Here is a 7,845-nt window from a genome sequence, read left to right as displayed (position 1 = left end):
TGCGTGGTGTAAGCGTTTGCGAGATAAGCATTTATGGGGAGGAATGAGATAGGTCACGTGTAAGTGGTATAGAGAGTGAATTCAAGCGAAAAATAGTGATACAATTAGTCCTACCTTGATCCATTGATGGACGTGCCTAAAATTGTGGAAATATGGACCTTCCAATTGTGTCTATTACAATTACATGCTGCTATACATGCTTAAACAAATAAAGATATTTTAAAGGCGGCAGGAAGGGGGTTCGAACCGCTGGAAGAGTGGAACGATGTTCATAGAATTGTTAAGGTAAGTACAAAGTAAATCGAGAATGTCATAATGATGATACTTATTGTATAACACGATGCTGTATGTTGAGCTGTTAAATTCAAAACGATGTCTTTCCTTCAAGCTAGATGATTTTAACAGAAAGGAAGTTTTGTTTCAACACAAAGTTAACCAAATTAACCTTTTCGATATGTTCAAAGTATTCATAAACGTCAACGTTGTATTATTTTCAAAATGAATTATCATATTTTCATTTTTAAATGGCTTCATTAAACTGTTTTATGGTGGATTGACCAATATTTTTGGATTGATCGGTTAGACGACTTATCAGCAATATTTTTCGTGACTTTTTGGACAGGATCGATTACACAGAGAAAATAAACGCTTTATAACCAGAGAAGACACAGTTGGATTGTGGCCGGATAAACAGGTTCCCTATGATCGGAGTTCTCTCGGTACGTATGTGACAGCATAATGAGGTTCCCTATGACCGAAGTTCTTTCCGTACGTATGTGACAGCATAATGAGGTTCCCCGTAATAGAAGTTCCCTCGGGAGTATGTGACGGAATAAAGCGGTTCCTTATGATAGAAGTTCTCTCAGTAGTATATGACAGAATAAAGCGGTATCCCGTAATAAAAGTTCTCTCGGAACGTATATGACAGAATAAAGCGGTATCCTGTAATAAATGTTCTCTCGGTACGTAAATGACAGAATATTTCGGTACGTATGTGACAGAAGTTCTCTATGATAGAAGTTATTTCGGTACATGTACGTATATATGACAGAATAAAGAAGTTATCTATGATAGAAGTTATTTCGGTACGTATATGACGGAATAAATATGTTCCCTATTATAAAAGTTATTTCGGTACGTATGTGACAATATAAATATGTTCCCTATTATAAAAGTTATTTCGGTACGTATGTGACCGAATAAATATGTTCCCTATTATAAAAGTTATTTCGGTACGTATATGACAGAATAAAGAAGTTCTCTATGATAAAAGTGATTTCGGCACGTATATGACAGAATAAAGAAGTTCTTTATGATAGAAGTTATTTCGGTACGCATATGACAGAATAAAGAAGTTCTCTATGATAGAAGTTATGACAGAATAAAGAGGTTCCCTATTATAAAAGTTATTTCGGTACGTATGTAACAGAATAAAAATGTTCCCTATTATAAAAGTTATTTCGGTACGTATGTGACAGAATAAATATGTTCCCTATTATAAAAGTTATTTCGGTACGTATGTGACCGAATAAATATGTTCCCTATTATAAAAGTTATTTCGGTACGTATGTGACAGAATAAATATGTTCCCTATTATAAAAGTTATTTCGGTACGTATGTGACCGAATAAATATGTTCCCTATTATAAAAGTTATTTCGGTACGTATGTGACAGAATAAATATGTTCCCTATCATAAAAGTTATTTCGGTACGTATATGACAGAATAAAGAAGTTCTCTATGATAGAAGTTATGACAGAATAAAGAGGTTCCCTATTATAAAAGTTATTTCGGTACGTATGTGACAGAATAAATATGTTCCCTATTATAAAAGTTATTTCGGTACGTATGTGACAGAATAAATATGTTCCCTATTATAAAAGTTATTTCGGTACGTATGTGACAGAATAAATATGTTCCCTATTATAAAAGTTATTTCGGTACGTATGTGACCGAATAAATATGTTCCCTATTATAAAAGTTATTTCGGTACGTATGTGACAGAATAAATATGTTCCCTATCATAAAAGTTATTTCGGTACGTATATGACAGAATAAAGAAGTTCTCTATGATAGAAGTTATTTCGGTACGTATATGACAGAATAAAGTTGTTCTATATGATAAAAGTTATTTCGGTACGTATATGACAGAATAAAGAAGTTCTCTATGATAGAAGTTATTTCGGTACGTATGTGACAGAATAAAGAGGTTCCCTATTATAAAAGTTATCTGGGTACGTATGTGACAGAATAACGAGGTTCCCTATAATAAAAGTTCTCTCAGTCTGTTGGTATGTTACAGTTTATCTGTTACTAGAGTGTAGAGAATAACGAGAGAAAAAGACACGTGTTATGTCAGATTCTTAATTTTAATAGTAAAATAATATACAATACAGTTTGTATGACAAACATTTGTTATGCCTTTTAACATTTTCATGAACAGTATCGTTCAAATAAAACAACATATAGTTATCTATGTAATTACATATTATGTAGGTCCTCTTCGAATAAGTAAAAATACATGCAATTATGACATCAATTGCAACATCACGTTTATTGCAACGATACAATATATCCACGGTAAAACGATGGTTTAGATACTTACATGATTGTAATTATATCTATCAACGTTTCATTGCCGTAGTTAACAGAACTAGTCTGTATAGTTATACAAGAAAAAATTAACGCTTTGCAACGCGATAATTATCGCTTTAAAACGATATAATTAACTTGTTTTAAAAAATGAAGAAACGTTACCTGTCTGATGAATTGTAAAAGAAAGATAACTTAACACAATTTTAACAAACATAAGCACTTGTTGTTATTTTTTCTAGAGAATGGAAATGTTGTTTGCTCGTGAAAACAATACTATGTGACTATTACTTTTAGAACGTGTTTCATTTTGCGGAATAAAATCATGTATCACTAGACCATAATGATCTAATATTTCAATTTAATCTATCTATATAACGAACTACTTACATAAGAAATTGCAATAAGTAACATTAGAGGCTTATGACGGCAAGTTATAAAAAACAATTAAAGTCTTGTGACGGCAAGTTATTAGTACAATTCGAAGCTTATGACTGCTAGTTATAAGTGCAATTTGAAACTTATGACAGCTTGTCATATGTACAATTAGAGCCTTATGACTGCTAGTTATAAGTACAATTGGAACCTTATGACCGCTAGTCATAAGTACAATTATAGCCTTATGACTGCTAGCTATATGTACAATTAGAACTTTATGACTGCTAGTCCTAAGTTCAATTAGAACCTTATGACTGTTAGCTATATATACAATTAGAACCTTATGACTGCTAGCTATACATACAATTAGAACCTTATGACTGCTAGTCCTAAGAACAATTAGAACCTTATGACTGCTAGCTATATATACAATTAGAACCTTATGGCTGCTAGCTATATATACAATTAGAACCTTATGACTGCTAGCTATATATACAATTAGAACCTTATGACTGCTAGCTATATATACAATTAGAACCTTATGACTGCTAGCTATATATACAATTAGAACCTTATGACTGCTAGCTATATATACAATTAGAACCTTATGACTGCTAGCTATATATACAATTAGAACCTTATGACTGCTAGTCATAAGAACATTAGAGCCTTATGACCGCTAGTCATCAGTACAGTTATGGTCTTATGATCGCTAGTCATACGCCAACATATTGTATCACATAACATAACGTTGTAGTGTTAGTAGCATTTGTGTATAATTGTCGCGGTGTGTGACCTTAATTTATTTAGTAAAACAATTATACTGACTAAGATTTTTTTGGTCTCCTATTTAATTTATCTAAAATATATTCCGTGCCTTTAAATTGATCTTAAGTGTAGACATGTATTTTTTATGACGGCATTTTACTACAGACAAAGATGGAAATGGCGGCGTTATCAAATACTGTTTAGATATATTCGTTCACAACTCAGACATGTGCGACGGAAAAACGTACATCTTTTGAAAATAAGCGCTAGATAACTAGCTTTTAATATGTTGTCATCTTTGAAGTCTTTACGTTTGCAATTGTTTTGGAGAGTTTTTAAAAATGTAAAATTACTAATAATATAAAGTAAAAAATCTTTTGCGTACTATGTTATGGCACTGACTGTAGTTCCAAGTTCCTAATTACATTACTAATTCGATTCCCTGATAACGAATCCCTATAATGGACATAATGTATGCGATTATTAGGTATTTATTCACATCCTACATGTAATTGGTTCAAAATGCATTATTATCACAATGATCATTTCATAACTTATTAATTGTTCGATCCTTTGATTACTTATTCGAATCTCTGATTGCTTATTCGATTTTTAGCAACTGATTTATTTCGTAAATTATTTAAAATGCATTATTGTAATCACAATAATGCATTTGTCCTATTGATAACTCATTACGGGTCCATTACTTACTTGATTCATTGATAACTTATTCGATTTGCTGAATGGTTCAAAATGCATTACTACATTATTAATATTTTTTAATGTTAATGAAGGCCTTTTTTAAATAGTGTTTATCTTAGTATGGCCTTCTGGTAGCTAACTTAATCGTGGTAGAAGAGGAGGTTACACAACGAGTGGTTGTTGGATATAGAATTTATTCCACACGAGTGAGTTATTTTTTAAAAGTTACAAAAGACAAGAGCTTTAGCGAGTGTGTTTTGTAACTGTTAAAAAATAACTTACGAGTGTGGAATAAATTCAAATCCAATAACCTTGAGTCGTGTGACATGTTTCTACCACAATTATATCCGTTTTTAGCTGATATAAATACGATGAGGATAAGTAACGTGTGTTTGCTGAGATATGCAAGTAAGATGTAGTGATATTTTCATCACCAAGAAGGTACTAATTAATATTCAAAAGTCGTATTTTGATAAAGAATCCATTAATTGATTTTGGAACAACTTTATTAATGCTATTTTTTTCAAGGTTACTTAAAAGTTCAAGTCCGTTTCAGATTAATTTACTATACCAAATCCACCAGTAAGATTAAGATCCTTTTCCGTCAAAGTAGGTTACACTGATTATTTTACGTCACATAAAGACGTCACGTTTTTGACACATACAACAACCTCGACGCATATTGTGCGCTTTCCAACAGCAGTTTTAATGTCAGGAGGCGATCACAACATCCAATGTAGCTTGAGGTCACTCGATTTTTGATGACGATAACAAATGACGACGTTGCATTGAGAAATAAGTAGTTCGGTCACCTTTTCAGCCAATCAGATTGCTTACAGAGATTACACACTTGTGGTATAAATAAATTGTTAATCAACAGCTGCATCATTTATCTGATAACCTGAGAGTTGTATAACAACGCCTATTGTTGTAGAAACAGGTTTGGCTCCTATCTTTTGTAACATTTTATACTAACTCGATGGTGTTAAATAAACTACATACCCAACAACCACTCGTGAGATTGACGCTGTTTTTTATGTGGAAGGAAGGGCGCGAATAAGCCGAAGTGCCAAGGAAATTTTGTGATTGTTTCCCTTTTGAGTATATACGAATATCGACACCAAGAGGTTAATCACATTTGTACTGACGTCGATTTTATGATACATGAATAAAGTGTAAAGAATAATAATTATCATTTACATATTTACTCATTTTTCAAAACAGATACTTTCTTTGAAAATAGTCCGGATTCTGATGTTAGAGGGAGTGGAATACCAGCATTCCTAACCCAGGCTTTCCAATTGTTCGCTGACAAAACTTGCCTAAGGTGGAGAGAGAGGGAGTCAACGGACGGAGTTCAGTATGTCGATATCGACGGTTCAGATACCGGTGGGTAAGTATCATCATAGGACAAATTGTTTCATCAAAATAATGAAAACATCCGCTGTCATCAATATATGTATTTGTAACGTCTTTTATCAGCAGATTTTTTTAAGTGAAAGTATAAACAGATATTCAATTTACTCTGGAAGCAATCACAGTTCACGCATGTTCGGAATACGAAAAATGGAATTATCGTATTCCTGATATCACTAGATTAATTTATTTTATGTGTTTAGTTGTTCAGCCTTTTTGGGGAGGCTTTCCGGCCGTTCAACCGGTGTCCACTTTAATTTGAAGACAGGGTGCAATAGCGTAAGTAACACGGTTTTCTAAATGTATCTATTAAGATGGTTGCTAATCACTGCAACTTTCTTATGTGTGATCATATCACTAGTCCAAAAAATTGTCGGGAAGGGGTTGGGGAGGAGGAATGAAGAGAGGAGTCAGTGTGGGGGTGATTAAGGAGGGGTGGAGTGTGGAAGTGATGGAAAGGGGAAGAAGTATGGGAGTTTTTGGGAAGAGGGAGTGTGGGAGTGATTAGGGAGGGGAGTGATTGGGGTATAGGAGGAATGTGGCAATGATTGGATAGGGGAGCGAAAGGGATGCGGGAGGAATGTGGGAACGATTAGGGAGGGGAGTGAAAGGGGTGAAGGAGGAATGTGGAAATGATTAGGAGAGAGTGCAAGGGGTGGGGGAGGAATGTGGGAATGATAAGGAGAGAGAGTGCAAGGGGTGGGGGAGGAATGTGGGAATGATTAGGGAGGGGAGTCAGGGTTCACGTCAGCGATCGCGAATGCCGCATTTTGCGAAAAAAAAATCATTGCCGATAAAATTATGACTTTGGCGATTTTTTTGGCGACAGAAAAATCGCCCATTCAAAATTTGTAGCCATGTGTTCATCTATAATATAATAAGTTGTAGAGGTAGAGTTAGTATGCGAGTGAATTGGAAGGAGTGTGGGAGTGAATTGGAAGGAGTGTGGGAGTGAATTGGGAGGAGTGTGGGAGTAAATTGGGAGGAGTGTAGGAGTTATTGGGTAGGATTTTGGGAGTGACTGGGGAGGGTAGGGGTGTGGGAGTTATTGGGAAGGAGTATGGGAGTGATTGGGGAGAGTAGGGGTATGGGAGTTATTGGGGAGGATTATGGGAGTGATTGGGGAGGGTAGGCGTGTGGGAGTTATTGGGGAGGAGTATGGGAGTGAATTGGAAGGAGTGTGGGAGTGAATTAGGAGGAGTGTAGGAGTTATTGATGAGGAGTATGGGAGTGAATTAGGAGGAGTGTGGGAGTGAATTAGGAGGAGTGTGGGAGTGAATTAGGAGGAGTGTGGGAGTGAATTAGGAGGAGTGTGGGAGTGAATTAGGAGGAGTTTGGGAGTGAATTAGGAGGAGTGTAGGAGTTATTGATGAGGAGTATGGGAGTGAATTAGGAGGAGTGTGGGAGTGAATGTGGAGGAGTGTGCGAGTGAATTGGGGAGGATTATGGGAGTGAATTGGGGAGGAGTGTAGGAGTTATTGGGGAGGAGTATGGGAGTGAATGGGGAGGGTAGGGGTGTAGGAGTTATTGGTGAGGAGAATGGAAGTGATTGGGGAGAGTAGGGGTATGGGAGTTATTGGCGAGGAGTATGGGAGTGATTGGGGAGGGTAGGGGTGTGGGAGTTATTGGGGAGGAGTATGGGAGTTATTTAGGAGGGTAGGCGTGTGGGAGTTATTGGGGAGGAGTATGGGAGTGATTGGGGAAGGTAGGGGTGTTCGAGTTATTGGGGAGGAGTATGGGAGTGATTGGGGAGGGTAGGGGTGTGGGAGTTATTGGGGAGGAGTATGGGAGTGAATTAGAAGGAGTGTGGGAGTGAATTAGAAGAAGTGTAGGAGTTATTTGGGAGGAGTATGGGAGTGATTGGGGAGAGTAGGGGTGTGGGAGTTATTGGAGAGGAGTATGGGAGTGATTGGTGAGAGTAGGGGTATGGGAGTTATTGGGGAGGATTATGGGAGTGATTGGGGAGGGGGAGTAGGGTGGTGGGAGTTAT

General features: G+C 36.2%; 1 long non-coding RNA gene across 1 annotated transcript; it reads left to right on the top strand.

The window, feature by feature from the left end:
- The first annotated feature begins 238 nt into the window (after positions 1–238).
- On the top strand, positions 239–5,826 carry LOC138304914 (uncharacterized). The gene is made up of 3 exons (XR_011205647.1): positions 239–285; positions 623–719; positions 5,664–5,826. It is a non-coding gene; the product is annotated as an uncharacterized lncRNA (long non-coding RNA).
- The last annotated feature ends 2,019 nt before the right edge of the window (positions 5,827–7,845 follow it).

The sequence above is a fragment of the Argopecten irradians genome, chromosome 12 (assembly GCF_041381155.1).
Source record: "Argopecten irradians isolate NY chromosome 12, Ai_NY, whole genome shotgun sequence".
NCBI lineage: Eukaryota > Metazoa > Mollusca > Bivalvia > Pectinida > Pectinidae > Argopecten > Argopecten irradians.
The sequence above is the reverse complement of the archived record's forward strand: the minus strand, read 5'-3'. Positions and strand labels throughout refer to the sequence as shown.